This window comes from Tupaia chinensis, unplaced genomic scaffold (assembly GCF_000334495.1).
Source record: "Tupaia chinensis unplaced genomic scaffold, TupChi_1.0 Scaffold000355_1, whole genome shotgun sequence".
Classification (NCBI taxonomy): domain Eukaryota; kingdom Metazoa; phylum Chordata; class Mammalia; order Scandentia; family Tupaiidae; genus Tupaia; species Tupaia belangeri.
Genome location: NW_006159850.1, coordinates 12,799,527 through 12,809,921, shown reverse-complemented (window position 1 = coordinate 12,809,921; position 10,395 = coordinate 12,799,527). Strand labels below are relative to the sequence as shown.

The 10,395-nt window shown below is 42.1% G+C and overlaps 1 protein-coding gene and 1 pseudogene across 1 annotated transcript in view; one reads left to right on the top strand and one right to left on the bottom strand.

Moving 5' to 3' along the window:
• The window catches only part of LOC102468897 (protein FAM32A pseudogene), a 5,359-nt pseudogene extending 4,628 nt beyond the window's left edge, over positions 1-731 (top strand).
• Positions 1-10,395, bottom strand: part of CFDP1 (chromatin remodeling protein CFDP1) — a 141,160-nt gene that overhangs the window by 64,784 nt on the left and 65,981 nt on the right. The window lies entirely within an intron of this gene.

Here is a 10,395-nt window from a genome sequence, read left to right as displayed (position 1 = left end):
CGCTAACTGCTGGTTCCCCCCCCCCCCAGCACTTTTTAAAAGACTTCTGATGTGATCAGCAAAGATATTAACGAATGTGATTTGTTGATATTGTCTAATGAAATTAGTCAACATTAGAAGATCTGTATATTCCAGTGAACCAGTATTTTCCAAATGACTAACGCATGGTATCACAACTCATGCGCACTGGTAAAGAAACTCATTCTGAGTACAAGTGAGACCAGCTGTGTTGATGTAATAGTGCAGAAGCTATTCATATAATGTAGCTTGTATATTACCACTAAACGTTATGAAACTATCACTGTTCACATTTTGGTGTCATTTCACAGGAGGATATGCAAAATTACTGAAAACATCCATTGAGTCTACTTGGTGACCTAGGCACAGGTGTCATGGCAGACTATGAGCAGGTCCAAAAGGGGCCCCTGAAGCTAAAAGGTGTAGCAGAGCTCAGTGTGACCAAGTGGACGAAGAAAAAGAAGGACAAAGACAAGGCGAAACTCCTGGAAGTGATGGGAATGAGCAAAAAGAACGAGGAGGAGAAGCGGCATGGCCTGGACAAGCGGACACCAGCCCAGGCAGCCTTCGAGAAGATGCAGGAGAAGCGGCAAAAGGAAAGGATCCCAAAGAAAGCGTCCAAAACCCACAAGCAGAGAGTAGAGGACTTCAACAGACACCTGGATACTCTGAGGGAGCATGACGACATCCCCAGAGTCAGCTGGACGAAGTAGCCTCCTGGCTCTGGGTATGGAGCGGCACCGAGGGGAAGCAGAAGGAAATGCCAGGGTTATGTGTGGCCCCTTTGTTATTTTCTAGAAATACTTTTTTATACGCAGACCCTTGCATCTTCTGCTGGGACAGCATTTTTCCAAGCTGTGTACCCTCATTCTGGAACTTGATTAAAAGCAAGACAGTCCTTTCAAAAAAAATCCATTAAAATACTCTTCTTTTTCCAACTACATATTGTGTGAGGCTGGATTTTCTTCATAAATCCAACCAAAAGAACCTATACAAAACAGAATGAGTGGAGAAGCAGATCTGAAAATCCTGCTGTCTTCTAAGGCAGACATGAAGAGGTTTACAAAATCACAATGCTACATTTCTCACTAATATTAAAAATATATTTACCTATTGATATCGACATGTACTGGACTTAATACTGTTATTTGAAGAAAGTTACTAAACTAAAAAAAAAATGACAGCCTGTATGCACACAGGTAAAGGGGTGGGGGGCCGGCCAGTAACGTCTCATTACTGGCTCAATGGAATATACAGATCTAATGTTGGCTAATTTCATTAGACAGTATCAACAGGGGTCTTGCCACACAGTGCTCCCCTTTCCTCAGTCCTCCAGCTCCTCAGGATCTTGGGTGCCGGCACTCAAGTCCAGCGTGCTTTTACCCAACTCTAGGATCCAAACCCACGGTTGGCCATGTGGCTTCCAGTCTCACGAGGCACTGCGCTGTCACTACACTACGGTGCCTGGGTCTGAATTACTACAATATTTACATTTATTCTCTGTTTTAATTTCTTATACTAGAAACCGCAACAGTTACAACCTGCTCAATAATTCTCAAGAGTGCAAAGAGGTCTTGAGCACAAAAGTTTGAGAATTGGCAATTCAGGGTAACTTTCACACAAGTTTCTTTTCTCTAAGAGGGAAAAGAGCCAGATTCTTATTAGCAGGGAATAATTCACACACCGGTTCCAAAATAGTGATGTGCCCTACAAAGTCGATAATGCTGTGAAGCGGATTAGTGTTGACTTTTTCGTCTTTGCATTCATTTCCCCCTAAATACTCCTAAGAACAAAAAGATAAGACAATTACAGCAATACCACCAAAAGCATACCTCGATTTGCCAAATAATCAAATCAATCTTTCCTGAGACTCTTTGTAGTGACCTGGGAGCAGCTGTCCTGACCATGACTAGAGACCTCTGTTTGGTGTGTGAACACTCACCACCTATCAGATTCTCCTACTTTTCCCCCCAGAGATTAACAGCTCTAAGTAAATTTGGGACCAGCAGTTGGTGTAATGGCTGTTGTTGGATTTCCATGTAGTTGACCGTAGTTTGAGTCCTGGACCCGGGGGCTTAAACTCACGCCGGGCGCATGTGTGTCCGTGCCCAAGATCCCAAGAGGAGAATGGAGGACAAGGGATTGCAGCGTGGCCATCCCCCGGGGAGGTGATTTATCGCTTTCTGTCTCTCTAGAGTCTTTCTGGCGAGTACACGTGCTCTATAGCAAAAACCTTTAAAAAAAAAAAACCAAAAAACAAACAAACAAACAAAAAAAACCAAAGACCAAAAAACAAACAGCCCTAAGCAAATTTGGAGGCATATTCAGAACCATTAAAAATAATTGTTTTTCAATTTAGACTGGCCCAGTAGTTAAGGAGCTAGAACCCAGAAGGCCAACCACATGGTTCAAATCTCAGCCCTTGTGGATTGAAAACCATATAAGGTACATGCGTGTGTGTCCCAAATCCAAACAAGATGGCGAACTGCAGAAGGGACTGCAGCATGACCATGCTCCACTGGGGGATGCTTTCTCCCTCTCTCTCCCTCCCTCTCTCTCTGGCAAGTCCAGAAGGCCTCTGGCAAATTAATAAATTGTAATTAAAAAAGTAAAAAACAATTGGTTTGAAGTCAAAATAAAGGAATAACAACCTCTGGCCCAACAGGGTTGTACTTTGTTGTCAACTTGGCCAATAGATTTCTCTGAGGTAGGTGTTTCATAGGTGTCACCTGACGTTTTCAGTGGTTTGTTTACAGAGCTGTCTGTCCTACCTCCCACTGCATCACCAACAGCTAGTCCCCAAGGAAAGCTAAAAATGATCAGATGCAAGACACCAGTTTTCTACTTGGCTGAATCATACACACCTTCTAGCATTTAAAGCGTTGACCTCCCAATAGAGCTTAGTATGTTTTGTGATGTATCCACACATACCTCTTACCACATCGAATAAGACAGGGTGGCACATAGGTGGTTAGTGCCCCACTTAAGCTGGAAGTGGCATGGGGGGCCCCGATGAGGATCCTGGGCCAACCTGAACACACAGGGTCAGGCTGCACACGCTTTAATCCTGGCTGACTGGAAGGAAGAGAGGAGGGCCTAACACAATGAGACCCTGTCAGAAACAACTATTTCTTGTCTCTCCCCAAAACCCCTCTCATAAAAAGGAAAAAAAAGGAGAAAAAAAAAAAAAAGGCTTCTGGAAGGAGATGGTTTCAAAAAGTAGGCACAGAGATCCTCATAGTACAATACAGCTTTACTTCAGACCTGTGGACTTTGGGGTGGAAGGCAGGGAAGAAGAGGCATCTCAGAAGAGAGTAATGCATCTAGTGAGGTCTCCAGCCCTGACTAGGTGTTCAGTCAGAGAGCTGGATACTGAATAAAGTCCCTTGGAGCCAAAGTAGTGGGGAGGAGTCTAACTCTTGGCATTAGATGAATAAAAGAAGCCCTAAGGGAAATGACTGAAAAATGTTTATGGTACTGGAAGATAAAAAAAGCATAAGCCGATTTCCTTTTTAGAGATCAATTTACACATGTAGAATTATAACCATATTAACTGTGTCAGTAGTGTGTACAAATTATGCAGATTACTGGGATCCATGTAACCCTTATCAATTACCAAGGTGTTACCAAGGCCTCAAGGCTATTGGATTATCCTGTCCATTAAGATTTAAATAAAACTGGTTCAATCTACCATTTTGCATACAGGAAAACCATGCATTCATTTCATCCACTCCCACTGGATAGTCTCAGGGACTTTTTTTTATCAGTTGCTTCCAGGTTCTTTATTTTTTCCCCTGGTTCTGATGAATTCCTAATCTTGGTTTAGTGACTCGTGTTCAGCACAGCCTATGCACACCCTGTCCTCTATGTTGGGGCCCCTTCAAACTTTTACAGTTACTGGAATGTGGGGGAGAGAAGAATGGGGAAGACAGAGGTCTCAATGCAACATAGGAAATGAATGAGATTAGAATAGAGAATTAGCCATCTCTTGTTCTACTCCTGGGGAAATTCTTGTTAGATATCCCTTCACTAGAATGTACCAGAATGGCTAAGAACTCTATGAAATTATGTTGAATTTAAATATAAACAATTTTTCTAGGGGCTGGCAGGTGACATGGTGGTTGGGACACTAGACTCCCACATAGCTAACTGCGGTTAGAGTCCCGGGCCTGGTGGCTTGCTTTCTCACTTTCTCATTCTCTCTCTCTCTCTCTGGTCAAATGAAAAAATAATGCTAACAAATTAAATAAATAAATAAATCTTTGAAAAAAAGGGGTGAAACAATTTTTCTAGGCGGCAGACCCATAATTTTCATCAGACATTAGAATATCTCAACTGAGATCCAAGAAAGATAAAACTTTGTATGTAGATAAATATCAAAGTGTAGTGTTAATAGCAGAAAAAAATGTTACTTAGAAAAACTCGGTTCAGAAATGGCTTCTGAAATCCCACACAGCTTCTTAGGGACAACCTTCGGAAAGCCTGTATTTGTGGAGCTTTATCTGACCCCCCAGGGGCTAGGCGGTGCTTCCATCAACAGAACTGCACACCTCTATACTACGCTACAACATTGTCTGCAGTCGTTGTCTCCTCACTAAATAATCCGATTACTGGGTTGTCAGGAAAGTCATGACCCATTTTTTCGCACAGAAAAGCACAAATGGTCATGACTTTCCAGACAACCTAACAGTAACAATAAATTAGAAGCAATTAAACAATTAATAGCCAATTAAAACTCTAGAACACAACATCACACACCCATGAGACTGGCACTATTCCCGTCTGCCAACAGCAAGGAGTGGGGATCAGCAATCTCACCTGCTGTGAGACAGGTTCGACCACTCTGAAAAACAAACTGACATAATCTTCTCAGGTTAACATTTAAACAGTATTGTAGATCTGGCAAATTCATACTTCGAGTAGTTTCCCAAACTACCAGTGGTAACCCAGAGGGCTACAATTTAGTGGATCAATTTAGTGGGTCACAGCCACTATTTCAAGGTAACAGGATGGATTAGGGTATTGTTACACTTTTACCTAATGACCCGTAAGTGTCATATTTTACCTTATACACATAAGTAACGTTTGTTTCAGTCCTGTGTAGCTTACTGTCTGGGTGTAGACTGGAGTCAAGATGCACCTTTATTTCTTACTATGGGGTGATCACATAAAAAAGCCTCACAAGCCCCCACACACATGCATAAGGAAACATGCACAGCAATGTTCATAGCAATATTTTTCTTTTTTAAATTTCATTTTCTTTTATACCTTCAATCACATTATTTAGCTTACAAAATAAATATTTCAACAGGTGAACATTTCTCCCTAGTCCAGTTGATAAAACTATAAAACATCTTCAACAGATAATACCACATTTCTTTGTCCCATTAATGCTTTGCCTCCCTGTTTTTCTTCTACATGTCCTCCCTCAGACCCTTCCCTTTCGCATACACTATATCTGCTAATTACATCTATATACTGTGTTTCTATATCCTTTAGTCAATCAGTTTCAGTCATAGAGTACGGACACTCAGAACGGCAATATTTTCCTAGTAGCAAAGAACTGGAAGGAATATAGGAAAACACAACGACTGAGGCACATCTGTATAACTGGAAATATAACAAAGCACTGAATACAAATGAACTGAGCTTCTGCGACAGGGATCTCACAGAAAGCAAAAATAGTAAGCCGCAGAAAAGTACGTGCTGCGAGGTAACACGTTCGAAGCCAAAAAGAGGATAACATAAATAATGACGCCTGGGGTAATCATATATAATAGAAACTGAAGAGAGGAGAAATTTTAAAGTGAGGCTAAAAACAAAAATTAAAATGGTGGAAGTGTGTGAAGAAGGGTAATGAGCACAAAGTTATGTTAAGAGGAATGAGTTCTATTACACAGCCCAATGACTACAATAACTAATAATGTACTATACACCTCAAAATAACTAAAAGGAAGAATTTTAAATCTTATCACTACAAAGAAATGACAAATATTTGAGGTGAAGACGACGGTAGTTGGTCCAAGTTGATCGTTCGACAGTGTAGACACATTACCACTGCATCACAATGCACACCATAAATACATACAGTTATTTGTCAAATAGAAAACAAATACAGGGACCAGCAGATGGCGTAATGGTTATGTCGCAGGACTCTCACATAGGTGACTGCAGTTCAAGTCCCAGAGCTGGCAGCTTAAATCTCACACTGAGCGTGTGTGTGTGCCCAAGATCCCAAGAGGAGACTGGAGGAGAAGGGGATAGCAGCATGGCTTTCTGTCTCTGATGAGTACACACTCCCTATTGCAAAAAAAAAAAAAAAAAAAGAACAAAAACCAGTCAAACAAAAACAAAAACAAAACCCTCTTAGAAAATAAAAAACAAAGTAAAAAGAAAAAACAGATTGTTTTTAATCGAGGCTGTGGTTACTCACCTCTTGGGGTTGAAGAGGATGAATACAGAAGGCCACACAGAGAAGGCTGGGTGGGGAGTGGGTGGGTGTGGAAATGTATTTCCATGAACAGGAAAGTGAAGCTCTGCCTCTAGCGTCACGTAACAGCAGTCCTTCTGCCGGTCACCACACCGTGAGCTGCCGAGCCTAGAGACTGCTAATGTTATTCCCCGGTGAAAGATCAGCCTCCTCAGATGGAGATGACCCCATGTTTCAGAGAAGAAAACAATCAAATTCTTCTGGTACTTTCTAGCATTGCCCAAAAGCAAGAACACTTCAAAAGTGTCAGAGCGCTGAGCTGCCAAAAGGACAAGGGAGTCAGCTCAGAGGTAATGCCGTTAGCCAGAATGACAGTCTGGGCATCAGAAATAAAATAGCTATGATTAACTGACACAGACCACTTTTTTAAAAAGAATTATTTTTTCCTTAATTAATTTATCTATTTTAATTTGACCAGAGTGAGAGGGAGAAGGAAAGAGAGAGGGAGAGAAAGAAAGTGAGAAAGCAAGTCACCAGGTCCAGAACTAGAACAGCAGTCAGGTCACGAGGGAGTCCTGCACCACCCAACCACTACACCACCTGCTGGACTCTCCAGCTTTCTTTAAGAATTAATCTTTCCCTTAATTTAACTATATTTACTTATTTTTTAAAAACAAACTAATTTTGTAAAAATAATTTAGCATCACAAAATGGATATCCAGAGGGTCTAAAATGGGATTTTGTATGGGGAAAGAGCAGTGGCCCTCTTCCTCTGTCTCTATAACCCCAATGGGAATCTAAGGTAAGAACTGAAATAGTGCCGGTATAAAACTGACCTCTCTGTGCCTGATTAAAATCCCTCCTTTCCACTTTCTGCTAATTGGAGAAAATAAGGATGATCTGAAATTTACCAGTTTACCCCCAAACCAGATCATAAAAAGTTTTATAATAGCTGCATTTATGTTTTTATCTGTTTCATGTTTTTTTTTTTTTTTTAAAAGAGAGATTTTTGTTATAGGGTGTGTGTATTTGCCAGAGAGACAGAAAGCAAGAAATCACCCCTGGTGGGAATGGCCACACCACAATCCCTTCTCCTCCATTCTCCTCTGGGGATCTTGGGCACCTGCACACACATGAACCCAGTATGAGTTTTACGCCACCAGATCCAAAACTCGAATTGTGGTCAGTTGTGATCAACTACGGGGGAACCCAGCAGCGTAACTGTTACATCATCTGCTGGTCCCATCATGTTTAATTTAAAAAGCACACTAATTTTCAATAGACAAAATAAATATCTGATCATTAAACAAACCACAAATAATGCTACAGTTAAGAGGTTAAAAAGATCCATTTAAGACTTCTTTTTCAAAAAGCAACAATAACAAATAGTAGCTGATTCTCTACCATCTTCTCTAAAAGTATGACCCAAGTTTCTGAATACTAAGATATACTTACGGCTATAATTTCAATCATACCAAACCATTCTGAAATTTTCTCCCTATAAATTGATTAATTAATTAAACTTTTTTTTTTGAGAGAGATTTTCATTGTAGGGCGCATGCGCTCGCCAGACAGAGAGAGACATAGAGACAGAAAGCAAGAAATCACCCCCCCAGGGGGGGATGGTCACACCGCAATCCCTTCTCCTCCATTCTCCTCTCGGGATCTTGGGCACGCACGCACACGTGCCCGGCGTGAGTTTTAAGCCACCGGGCCCGGGACACGAACTGCGGTCGACTATGTGGGAGTCCAGCGACATAGCCATTATGCTAACTGCTGGTTCCCCAAACTTTTTTTTTTTGAGAGGTTTTTGCTATAGGGCACATGCGCTCTCCAGAAAGACAGAAAGCGAGAACTCACACCTCCACCCCTTGGGGGATGGCCACATCACAATCCCTTCTCCTCTAGTCTCTCAGGATCTTGGGCACACATGCATACATACGCGCCTGGTGTGAGTTTAGGTCATGTGGTCTGGGACTCGAACTGCGGTAGACTACATGGAAGTCTAGTGATATAGCCATTACACCATCTGCTGGTCCCATCAACACATATTTATTGAGTGACTATTTTTTTTGGAATTGTTTTATTTAACTTTATTTATTTTAATTTGACCAGAAACGGGGGGGGGGGGAAAGCCACCAGGTCCAGGACTCGAACCGTGGTCAGCCATGTGGGAGTTCAGTGCCCTTAACCACCACGCCACCTGCTGGCCCTGAGTGACTGCTTTTAACATGAGCTGTTCTACAGAGGGAAGTAAACAAAGCATACTGGCTCCTGCTGTCCTGGGCAAGCTAATTATGTAAACATGGCCTGTGCCTGTTTACAACTCCTCACCACTGCCCAGTAATGCAAACGGGCATAGATGAAACTGTTGACTTTCAGCCACTGATTTCAAGTCTCTATGCAGGCCTCCCAGATGCCAATATCAAAACGACATGGCTAGCAATGCTGCAGAATGTGCTGCTGACACAGGAGTTTCAGCAGGTATTACAAATCTACTTTAAAACGGAATATTCAGTCAGATATTATAAAAACTTAGGAACCATTTGAAAAGGCTTGAGAACGAAAAAAAGTTTCTTTTTTCTTTCTTTTTTTTCTTACAATGCACAATAGAACAGCCAAGGCCCCTGTACCTGCCATAAATATGCCGTAGAAAATAATTCTGAATACACAAATATGTTCTCTATTTATCTGGTTTCTTTCTGAATTTCTCAATGTCTGTTTCCTCTAGTTCCACTGGTTTCCTCATATTTTCAAATGTTTATTTCTTTGCTTTCTTCCTTTCCTATTCCACATTGTGCAGCTATCGCATGGGCTGGAAGCGTGGCCTAAGAAAAATAAGCCAAAAGGCCTGTCTTGACCAATAATTCCACTGACTACAGGAAGTCACTTGTACAAGATGAAGAAACTCAGGAAAACCCAAGAATTCAATGAAGTTATGTGCTGCTGAGGTCTTCTGCCACCATCAAACACACGCTAGGTCCTACACTAAGCGACCTACTCAAATTAGGAAAAGTTATTCGGGCAGACGGCCCGAGGTCAGACTTGTCATCATCTGTTTCTATGTGTCTCTCCGACAGGCTTCAGTGAACATACTGGGGCTCCCACAAAGGGTGTGCCTATGTTCAGGCAGGCTGGGCTTGGGGTGGATTGTGGTATGGGCACCCTGTCTGGCCTGCCTGCCTGCCTTTCTTTGTGGAAGAAATATATTAACTTTGGGGGAAAAATAAAAAATAAAGTGTCTCCATGTGAACCAGCAGTTCTGTCCAGTCTGTGGTGCAGCATGCTGCTCCGGGTGGACACGCAGGGCCAGGCTGCTGCTCTGAGTGTGTGCAAGACCAGTAGTCGGAGTTTAAATACGGCTTACTCCTCTTTCATTTTTTACATTTTTATTTATTTTATTTATGATAGCATGTATGCACACAACGAGAGAGAGAGAGATGGAGGTGGGGAGGCGAGGAGCGCCTTCAAAGGGAGGTCTGGTCACACTGCGATCCCTATCCTTGGCCTCCAGCTCACCAGGACTTGGGGCCTGGACACACCCAGTGTGTGTCAGGTTGACCAGGACTTGAACCCATGGTCAACCATGTAGCTTCCAATGCGTAGTCCAGCACAGTAGGCCCTACTACATGGGCTGGGCCAGCTTATTTGTCTTTCCTATCTTCTGGGCAAGGCAACTCTATGTTCTAGATTTTCCTGGTCAGTCCCAACTTTTAAACTTTACCCCTGAATGTGTAATTATATTTGACTAATCTTTTTATAGCATCTAAGATAATTTTTTTAAAGAATTATTTTATTTAACTTATTTGTTTGCTTACTTTCATTTGACCAGAGACAGAGAGAGAAAATGAGAGAGCAAGCCACCAGGTCCAGGACTCGAACCACGGTCAGCCACGTGGGAATCCAGTGTCCTTAACCACCACACCACTTACCTGTCCCAAAGCATC